General features: G+C 32.5%; 1 non-coding gene across 1 annotated transcript; it reads right to left on the bottom strand.

Moving 5' to 3' along the window:
* Positions 1-735: 735 nt before the first annotated feature.
* TRNAF-GAA (transfer RNA phenylalanine (anticodon GAA)) lies at positions 736-808 on the bottom strand. Its single transcript has one exon. It is a non-coding gene; the product is annotated as a tRNA-Phe (tRNA).
* Between the last annotated feature and the right edge of the window lie 10,748 nt (positions 809-11,556).

The following is an 11,556-nucleotide window of genomic DNA, read 5'->3' as shown; positions in this document are numbered from 1 at the left end:
GAGAAGTTTTGAGGCATTAGGGTATCATGTGAGGAATATTACAATAAATGTGATGGCACATCATTGTTGTGGATAGTGTAGCTTCAAGTGGGAGGAAGGAACAAAGCAAGCCAAATTCGTCATGGTTTTTACAACTTGGAGGAGGAATCGCCAAATTCGTTTCCAATGCACCCCCCTATTAGTCGTTTCATTCGTCCTTGCTAAAGTGGTCTATAAGGTACTTGTATGCGCCATGGATCACCCACACCTGTCAGTGATTTTTTTGTGTTGACGAGTAAAGAAGCGATTGTGGAATGAACGATTAGGATGTATTAGATGGTAGTTGAGGGTTTTTAAACACTCTTAACCCTTACATGGACCTCATCAGCTCGTCAACCTCATAGATAGATAGATAGATAAAATTTTAACATCCACAAGGCTAAAAATAGCCCGAGGGAATGCTTCCGGCTTAAAAAGTCGTCAATTTCATATAGGGAATGCCTTCGACATAAAAGATAGTCAATCTCATATAGGGAATGCCTCCGACATAAGAAGTCGTCAATATCATATAAGGAATGCCTTCGACATAAAAAAAGTCGTCAATTTCATATGGGGAATGCCTTCGACATAAAAGATAGTCAATCTCATATAGAGAATGCCTCCGACATAAGAAGTCATCAATATCATATAAGGAATGCCTTCGACATAAAAAATGGAAATACCGTAGACCATATATATATAGTGGAATTACAATAGTGCGGTGAGCGTGGATCGAACACGCGACCTTCAGATCTTCAGTCTGACGCTCTCCCAACTGAGCTATCCCCGCAATTTGGTTTCTGACTTCTAATTAGGAAATTGTCGGTTCGAGTCCCACCGGGCGTGTAAACAGTAGCACTTTTCCTGGGAAAAGTGCTGTTTATTACGTTTTCCGTGCTGCAGGCAAGCAATGCTGGACTACAAAAAATACTCAGTCCCACCGGGCTTTTTAGTGTGGTATACTTCAAACGATGTTTTATAACTCGAATAAAACTCGTAAAACCTCTCTACCTCTCAGCTCTTCTCCTTCTGATTTTCTTTGGTTATGATTTCGTTTCTATTAAAATATAGATTTATGCTTACAGAGTTCAATTGCAATCCAATATTTAACTATTCATTATGTATTGATTTAAAATCATTTTACACCATGACTATATATATGTTTTGGTTAATATTTAAAACTTAGTTTTTGTATGGTTCTTGAAATGGGAAGAAGTTATTCTTGGAATTGATCTTCATAAAAATGTAATTGTAGATTCAATGACAATATATGGTGGTTTTTTATTGTTAATGATAAGAGTAACAATATAAAAATATTAACCCTTTACAAAGACAAGCTAAAAAGACCACTTACAATTAGCTAGTCAAGGGTAGACCATTGGCTATAAATGCAAAACATGTCACATAAAGCACACTAGTAGAACTATTAGGAGCCCACTTCAAGGGCATGTAATAATACTCACCTGCGATGCATGGAAAATAATGAGAATAGGAGGAAGAATAATATTTCCTCTATTGACAAACAACAATCTAGACAATATTATCATTAGGAACACACTCAGTAAATCTCCTAAGTGAGACTATCAATACATGTGAGTAGAGTGTTGATAGCATCACAATCTCTACCAAAGATTGGAGCAAAAGAAAACAATAGAAGGAAAGGGTCCATGTGGCCAGTGGGGGTCACACTACCATCAAGAGGTGGGAACAAATTCTACTAGGCCTAAGGAGACAGTGCCATCAACATGATGCAAACAATCATCTTGGGAGCAATTGTCAAAATTTAGTGAACCATCATCAAAGAAAGAATTATAAGCCATGATAGTTATGTGATCACCATTAGCGTCATTCCGCCAAGTGGTAGTACCTTTACCACACATGATAGAACAATTTGTGGCTAAGTCGGTAGTAGAGAAGTGTCGACAATATTGAAAGCAGAGATCCACATAATCCATTGACTAAGTCCATGGCCAATCCCCAACCATGAGAAACACGTCTTTCGGAAGAGGTATGAAAATGGCATGGTTTCTTGTAATCTTCAATCTCCATTCATAATTGTAAAATTGGTTCATCTGGGTGTTTGATTGAATGGGAGTCAATCCTTGTGTAATTCATTGGCCAAAGCTATTCTTAAATGAAACAAAAGCAAATTATAAACATTTAAGTGAATCAAAAAATTAGTAGAACACCTTGTAGTTGTAGAAGTACTGCACAATGTAAAACAATGACATTTTAGCTCTCAAAGCATTCATCAAGCCATTAACAAGTTTTTACACACTAGAAAGTTGTTGCCAAATATCTATCACAACAACAATTATATCAAATTTCTAGCTAGGAACCTTTATTTTTCTTGATCAATGTGTGACTCTAAGTACTTGTTCTTGTTGTCTTTAATCTTAGGATAATCAACTAATTATGTGTTTAGTTGATTTTACCTTGAGATGTTATGTGAAAAGGTTTCTAAGCTAGCCCTTTTAATTTTAGCAAATCCCTTTACTCTTATATACCTATTATTTTTTCTCTTAAAATAAAAAAAAAATCTTAGGTTTATTATAAATGAGATGCATGCAACTCCTTTTTATCATTCGTTAAAAGCATGTAATCAAACATCATAATCAACAATTCCTCTTTTCACATAGACAACTTAGAAGATATATTCATGCATTTTTAGTCAACAAGCTAAATGTTTTCATAGGAAACCAGCTTTTCTAATGTGCAGTTCATATTTAATATTTATCTCAATGCTACACACTACATATAAAGTGCCTCTAGAATATCCAACCCATATGTAGTACACACCCCTAGATTAACCCAATTAACATTATGCAAAAGGTCTACACCATACTTTTATTCTCAATTGTCCCTATATTTTAGCTTGCATTGCCTTTTTCTTTTCGCATATTTCCCTATTTTAAATTTTAAGTTGATATAAAATTATGAAATTTATTGAGCTTAAAAAACTTAAAGAATATGTATAAAATCCTAACCACACAACAAGATATAAAATCATAAAACCTTAACCATATAGCTAAGCATAAGATTCTAGAATCTCACTTTTATTTTTATTGAATTTCATAGAAATATTTATAATAGATTGAATTACATTTTATGAATATAAAAAGGCAGAAATACTTATGCATTCATATCAATGCAAATATGACATTAATACTAACCAATCAAATCAAAGAATTTAAGAGATTATATGAGAGTTTAAATGTTTATATCTTTTTTTAATTTTTCATTATTTTATAAATCACATTTTTCATCCATTCTATCGGTCCATATTATTTTTGGTGGGGAAGAAAATTATTTTTCTTCAACAAAAAATACAAATATTTTCTAACAACTTCATCTTGCATTAATGAATGTATTAATTACAACTTTATCTTTTCCACATTTATGACAAGTTGATAAGATCTTCCACCTCATCAATATTCATTATCACAATCTATTAAATATTTTTAATTTCTTATTTTAAATATATTTATTATTAGTTTTAAATTGATGTTTATTTTTCACTATTTGATATAACTTGTTTCTAAAACTTCATGTAATGCATAAGTTCAAATTACACACACACACACACAAAACTAATAAATATGCCTTTTTAATATAATTTCAATATGTTATATCTTGTATTTGAATTTTTCATTTTTAAAAATTTTGCTTTTTTAATAAAAGTAGTTAAATTATTACTATTATTTTACTTTTATAAAAATAAATTAAACAATATTATTTTTTTAATTATATTTTATAATAGTGTTTGTAATATGTATAATTGATAAGTGTTACAATTTATAAATTATATCATTTATTATTATTATTATTATTATTTATTTCAATAATTTATCATTTAGTTTAAATACATTTAAAACTTAAATATATATTTTAATATTAAATTAATAATTATATTTTATATCAAAAAATACTAAAGAAATAACCACAAAAAAGAAATAATTCAATTATAAAAGATATATAAATTATTATTAAGTTTTTATAAACTATGTATTTAAATTAAATAGTTATATTTTATTTCTTATTTATTATATCATATTTATTCATTAACATCAAATTTATATGTATTACATCTATTTATTATTTACAAATGTATATATTAAATTATATAGATATTATTTTATAATTAAAAATTACTTAATTTTATGAAAAATTTGGAAATACAAAACATTAAATAGTAAACCTTTTCTAATTGTGTAAAATTAAACAATTAGTTTTACTTATAAAATATTTTTATATTTCAATACATTTCATTTTTTCTTATAGAAATGTGAGTTTTAATATAAAAATTAAATTCTTAGTTTCATTAATTAAAATATAATATATTTTGATTTTTTATTATAACCATAATTTTATTTTGACTATTTGTTTTATTAAGAAAAATAATTATATTTAATTCTCTTTCTCTCACACACACAACTTATGTTGGTATCACTCTATCTTACTATTTTATCTCTCTTCTTCTTCCTCCTCAATATTATCTATCCTTTTTTTTTTCTCTGCATATATGTTTATGTTATTGTTGTATACTGCTATTTATCTCTATCTATATCTCTATCATAGTTTTTGTCCAGTGCTAATGATTAAAAATAGTGTGAGTTCCATTTGATAATCAAGATGAGAATAATACATAGTTGGGGTAGTTATTCCAACTACTTATGGTTCTCTAGTAGCATGCATGGTATGCTTAAACATATAATGTGATAGTCCAAATGCTTCATCACTTCTTCAAGTTCTATAATTCAAATATTGGTATGAATATCTTTCCTCATTGCACATAATTTAAGTTGTCAATGTAGAAGGTGCAAATTTGTCTAAAGCATATGTATTGATTGTAGTATGATATTAAGTACTTAGTGTCATATTGAGGACTTTGGCCTCTTATTCTTGGACTTAAATACCCAAAGATATAATAATATAGCACAAGAACTTAACAACAAAATATGAGCCATCCTATGCACATTTTTAAGATGAGAATTTAACAACAAAATATGAGCAATCCTATCACATCACAAGTGCATTTCTAAGCAAAAATGAATGCATTCACAATGTTAATTTAGAGTCTCACTCATCTACACCTCTACAACCATTATGCGTTGGGCAGGAGCTATGACGCATTGCGTCTCTTGTTATACAATGCATTGTCCCTTAAATATCTCTCAACTCTAGATAATTGTTGGATTCTTTCTCTTATATAATTTCTTTAGCATTGTTTAAATATAAAATAGTTCTAGATTAGTGGTAGTAAATAAAATTTCTTGTTATTTAGAATAATATAACTTCACATTTAAATTATCCTTCTATTTAAAAAATAAAAAAGTATAACATAATATAAGACTATTACTAACAAATTATGGGTATTAACATTACCTTCCCATCATTGATCCTTAGGGATGGCAAAAGTGGAGTGATATCTAATTTGAATATAATACTTATGAATGACAATACAATGAGCTTGAGATACAAACTTGAAAAATTCTCTATAGGTAATAAATAATCCCTTTCAAATATGGTTTCATGCAAATTACATGCAAAATTTCTAGTAGAACAATGCTACCAATACCAACGATTTGATCTAGAAATTTGAAGGAAAATGGTTCACAAGAAGTAGAGGACATATGTGAATACACCCACATGGCAGGATGAAAAGTTATTAAGGTAGAAGCAGATGTTTAAAAAAAAAAATACACGGTTCAACTTCGCAATTCATTTAATGCATTAGGGAAAACAAACCCTATCTCAGATTTTTTGTGGAAACTTTGCTAGCCGAAATTGGCTTCCTCAGATCCCTGATAATACAAAACTTGCCAACAATGGTGGTTGAGATTAGGGTGAAAAGGACATAAAAAATACTTTCACCTCTCAAACCTGAGGCAAATTCTCGCATTACATGTCGAAGTCTAACAACATTATTCTTGGGATTTCCTTGTCTAGGGTTTATAATCCGATCTATAACAATTCATAATGGCCTTGTTTGTTTGCAAGAAGATGAGGGGCGAAATAGGGATACGAGGGAAAAACTTTGGTTTTGGAGCTAAAACCAAGTGTTTGGTTCATCAAACTCAAAACCCAATTTTCACTTTCATCTTCCATTTTTGACCAAAATTGGAAGATGCATCTTCCAATGAAATAGGTGAAATTCCAAATTATAACTTGAATTTGAGTTTTTATGAATGCATTTTAACAAAGCCATTGGATCTACCAAAACTATGGTTAGGTTCTTAGAAGATGAAAAAGGCATTTAGGAATAGGGTTTCTCAGGGGGCATTGTTCTTTGGTGATGGCTCAATAGGGTTTCTCTGCATCAACGATGATTGTGCATTTGGAATAGGGTTTCTCTGCATTGATGATGACTATGCTTTTGATAATAGGGTTCTTCTTTATGCAAGCAAAGGGGTGAACAACTAGGGCCAAAGGTTCACCTAGCTATCCAAACCACCCTACAAGAGTTAACACAACAGAAATGAACACAAAGAACAACAACCAAAGGAAGAAGAAGAGTGAATTACTTTTATTGATTCATCAAAATATCTTCATACATGCCCCGCTGTAAGGCCTTTTGGTTATGGCGAAGTACAAATACAACTTCCAGATCCACGATCCAACTTCAAATTCACATTTCCAGACTCATATCCTATTCTTTCTAATCTCTCTCTCTCCCTCCCCCCCCCCCCCAACTCTAAGCCTAAAAACCCTATTTATACTTGCCAAAACAACTTACAAAACATTCTAGAACATAGAGAAGCCACAGGTCGGCTCTCAACAAACATAACTACCTATACCAAAATTAAATGTGAGTAGAGTCGGCCCAAGCTAGAACTAGACACAGACAACTCGACAAACATAGGGAAAATCGATAGCCATTGGAACTCGGTAGCAACTGGCACTTGGCAGCAAATGGAATTCGGTAGCAACTGGCACTTGGCAACAATTGGAACTCAGTAGCAACTGGAACTCGGTAGCAACTAAAGCTCGGTAGCAACTAGAACTCAGTAGTAACTGAAAACTTGGTAGTAACTAGAAACTCGATAGCAACTAGAGCTCGGTGGCAACTGGAACTAGGTAGAAATTGGAAACTGGAATTCAGTAGCAACTGACATAATGAACAAAATGTGCAGGATTACAAGGAAAACCCAAGATGCTCCTACATCAGACAACCAGGGTTGGAGAAAAATGATTCTCCTGAATCATGCAAGTGTCACAACCTGAGCTGAATCCAACTCAGATTGAGAAATCCATGTAGCATCTTCAATAGGTCTATTCTTCCACTTCACCAAATATTCGTAGTAATCTTTTCCTCTTGTGCTCTTATCAACTCTTTGATCTAGTATCTGTTCAACTTTTTCAATCTGCTTCTTAGGATAATCTTATAATACAACAACTTCATCATCTGACTCATGATACTTATACAAATCAACAATATTGAATATAGGAGATATATCCATGTCATCAAGTAACTCAACTTCATAAGCATTACCACTGTCAAACTTCTTCAAGATCTTATAAGGTCCAAATTTCTTCATCTTCAGCTTACTGTATGTTCCAACTAGGAATCTTCCTTTCTTTAGATGAACCATCACCTCATCACCAACTTGAAAAGCATGGTGTCTTCTAGACTAATCAGCATTCTCCTTATACTTTTGATTGCTTTGTTCCAACCTCAACTTCACTTTCTTATGCAAGGACTCCATAAAATCAGCAAATTCTTCTCCTATAGTGCTTTTCTTTTCTTCACCAACAACATCTCTCAAATCTGATATACCTCTAGGATGCATTCTGCTAACAATCTCAAAAGGTGTCTTTCTTGTACTCCTATTCACATAATTATTATATGCAAATTCAGCTTGTGCCAATACCATCTCCCAATTACTTGGCTTATTCCCAACTAAACATCTTAGCAAATTTCTCAAGCTTCTATTCACAACCTCTATCTGTCCATCTATCTGTGGATGGAATGTAGAGTTGAACTTCATCTTAGTACCCATCTTCTTCCACAAAGTCTTCCAAAAATAACCAACAAACTTACTATCTCTGTCTAAAATAATAATTCTTGGTAATCCATGCAATCTCACAATCTGTTTAAAGAAAATTTCAGCAACATGCTCAACATCTTATGTCTTCTTACATGGTATGAAATGAGCCATCTTAGAAAATCTATCCACTACAACAAATATAGAATCATACCCCTTCATTGTTTTAGGCAATCCAAGAACAAAATCCATACTAATGTCAGTCCAAGGTTTCTCAAGAACAGTAATAGGTGTCTACAAACTAGTATTTTGACTCACTCTCTTTGCAACTTGATAAACTCCACAACTCTTTACAAATTTCTGAACATCCTTATAAATTTGTGGCCAATAATACTTCTCTTTCAACAAACTCAATGTCTTATCAATTCCAAAATGTCCAGCTAATCCACCACTATGATTTTCCTTAATCAAATTCAACCTCATAGGACCTATAGGGATACACAACTGAATACCTTTGAACAACATACCTTCTTGAATGAAATATTCATCGTACTTACTTATGTGGTCTATCAGATTTGGTGCTCTGCACTCTCTCCACACCTCAGAAAAATTAGGATCAACATCATACAATTCTTTCATTTCATCAAAACCAAGAACTTCAACCTTCATTTCAGTCAACAAAGAACATCTTCTACTCAATGCATCAACAACTCTGCAAGTACTCACCCCACTTCATATGTCTTTGATTCAATTTATGTTGACTTCCCAAGTATTGTAAAGCTTTATGATCACTATACAACACAAACTCCTTAGGAATCAAATAATGTCTCCACTTTTTCAATGCTTGAACAATGACATAAAATTCTTGATCATACACATAATACTTCCTTTTAGCATCATTTAACTTTTCACTAAAGAAAGCAACAAGTTTACCTTCTTGACTTAATACAACTCCTATTGCATTACCACTTGCATCACATTCAACTTGAAATATTTTGTTGAAATTAGGTAAAGCCAATATAGGTAATTTAGCAACCTTTTGTTTCAAAGTCTCAAAACTCTTATCAGCTCCATGTGTCCACTTGAATTCCTTTTTATCTCCCCTCATTGTTTCAGTCATAGCATTACAAACAACACTGAAATTCTATATAAACTTTCTATAAAAACTAGCCAAACCATGAAATGATCTTATCTCACCCACATTCTTAGGTGTAGGCCATTCCAAAATTGCTTTAACCTTCTCAGGATCCATCCTCAATCCATTAGCTGAAATCACAAATCCCAAATACACAATCTCCTCTTGCATAAAGGAAAACTTTTTCAAATTAATCAACAACTTTTCCTCTTTCAACCTTTGCAATACTTGTTTAATATGCTCAAGATGTTCTTCCTTAGTCTTGCTGAATATTAGAATATCATCTAAATAAACAATCAAAAATTTACCCAAGAATCTTTTCAGAACTTCATTCATCAACCTCATGAAAGTACTAGGTGCATTAGTCAAACCAAAAGGCATAACCAACCATTCATACAAACCATCTTTTGTCTTGAAAGTAGTCTTCCATTCATCACCTTCTCTGATTCTGATATGATGATAGCCACTCTTCAAATCAATCTTGGTAAAATACTTTTCTCCACTCAAGCAATCCATTATGTCATCCATCCTTGGCATAGGAAACCTATATTTCATTGTTATCTTCTTGATGGCTCTAGAATCAATACACATTCTCCATTCTCCATTCTTTTTAGGTGCTAATATAGTAGGGATAACACATGGACTCAAGCTTTCTCTGATCAAACCTTTCTGCAACAACTCATGCACTTGTCTGTTAAGTTCTTCATTCTCTGTAGGTGTCAATCTATACGGTGCTTTGTTTGGCAAATTAGCTCCAGGGATCAGATCCATACAATGACTTATACCTTTTATTGGAGGTAAACCATCAGGAATATCATCAGCAATAATTTCTTTATACTCATTCAATAACATTGCAATTTCTTCTGGTACTCGGTCAATACTACCATATGTCATTTGGTCACCACTGACTAGCACTCGGTTAACACTATTTTTTTGCACTCGGTCTCCATTGACAAAACTCAATTTTCTTGGAATTATAGCAAAACATACTTGATTCTTTTTCATTTCCTTTTCAAATTGTTTCCCATTAACCATGCAAATTTTTACAACAATACAATTAACCTCATTTGGACTTTCGATCAAAGGCAACAATGTTTGTTTCTTCCCATTTACCCAAAGAGTATATTGATTCAATCTTCCATCATGTACAACATATCTATCATATTGCCAAGGTCTACCCAACAAAATATGACAACAATCCATGGGCATAATATCACACAAAACTTCATCAAAGTAATGCCCAATTTTGAACTTCACAAGGCATTGCTCACTTACCAATATCTTATGCTCATCTTTGATCCATGAAACATGATAAGGTTTGGGATGTTTCAGCCTCTACAACTGCAACTTTGAAACCAACTCTTTTGATGCTAGATTTGTAGAACTTCCATTGTCAATGATGACTTTACAACATTTTCTAGCCATCTTACATCTTGTCTTGAAAAGACTTCTCCTTAAAACAGGTTCCTCATCACCTCTCTTATTACATAAGGTTCTTCTCACCATCAAATTTTCTTCAACCTTAGGTCCACTTGGTGAACCGTCATCATCTTCTTGAATCACAACATTTATGTTACCTTGCCTACTTTTAGAGGATCTACATTCAAAAGATCTATGTCCCTCTTTACCACATCTAAAACAATTACCATGAAATCCACCTCTAGAATAGGAATTACCTCTTCCTTGATAAGAACTAGTGCCTCCTTAGTAAGAATTACCACTTTTTCATTCGGTCTTGCCTTTGTCATCATTCTTCCATTCAAATTTGCCTTTATCCTGTAGAGAACTTTCAAATCGGCCACCTTCACCATAAGCTCTACCTCTACCTCTTTGGAATCTTCCACCTCTACCTCTTTGTCTTTGTTTATGCTTCTTTGTCAAGATCTCCTCAGCCTTCAAGGCATATTGGTATGCTTCTTCCACACTTTCCAACTTCACAAAACTTATCTCATCTTGTATTCCAGATCTCAATCCATTAATGTACCTTGCAATTTTCTCAACATTATCATCCACATGTTTAGATCTGATGTCCAGTCTATAGAATTCCTTAGTATACTCTTTCACAGTCATGTCTTTTTGCTTCAAATTTTGCATCTTTCTCAACAAGCTAACTTGGTAATCAACAGGAAGGAATTTGTTCTTTACCTTGTTCATCATCTTTGGCCAAGTTCTGATATTCTCCTTTCCTCTCTTTTGTCTATCAGTTCACAAGTGCTCCCACCATAGTGATGCATGACCTTTCAACTTAGTGACTGCAATCTTCACCTTTCTATTATCAGGAGTGTTTTCATACTCAAAGAACTTCTCCATATCAGAGATCCAATCCAACACAACATTAGTGTCCAATTTTCCATCATAAGGAACAACTTCTACAATAGGCTTTGAATTCACTATAGACAATACTCTCAACAATCTTGC

The sequence above is a fragment of the Cupressus sempervirens genome, chromosome 10 (genome assembly GCF_028749045.1).
Source record: "Cupressus sempervirens isolate cs-2001-9-10 chromosome 10, ASM2874904v1, whole genome shotgun sequence".
Taxonomy (NCBI): Eukaryota; Viridiplantae; Streptophyta; class Pinopsida; order Cupressales; family Cupressaceae; genus Cupressus; species Cupressus sempervirens.
Note: the sequence above shows the minus strand (reverse complement) of the source record. Positions and strands in the feature narration are given on the sequence as shown.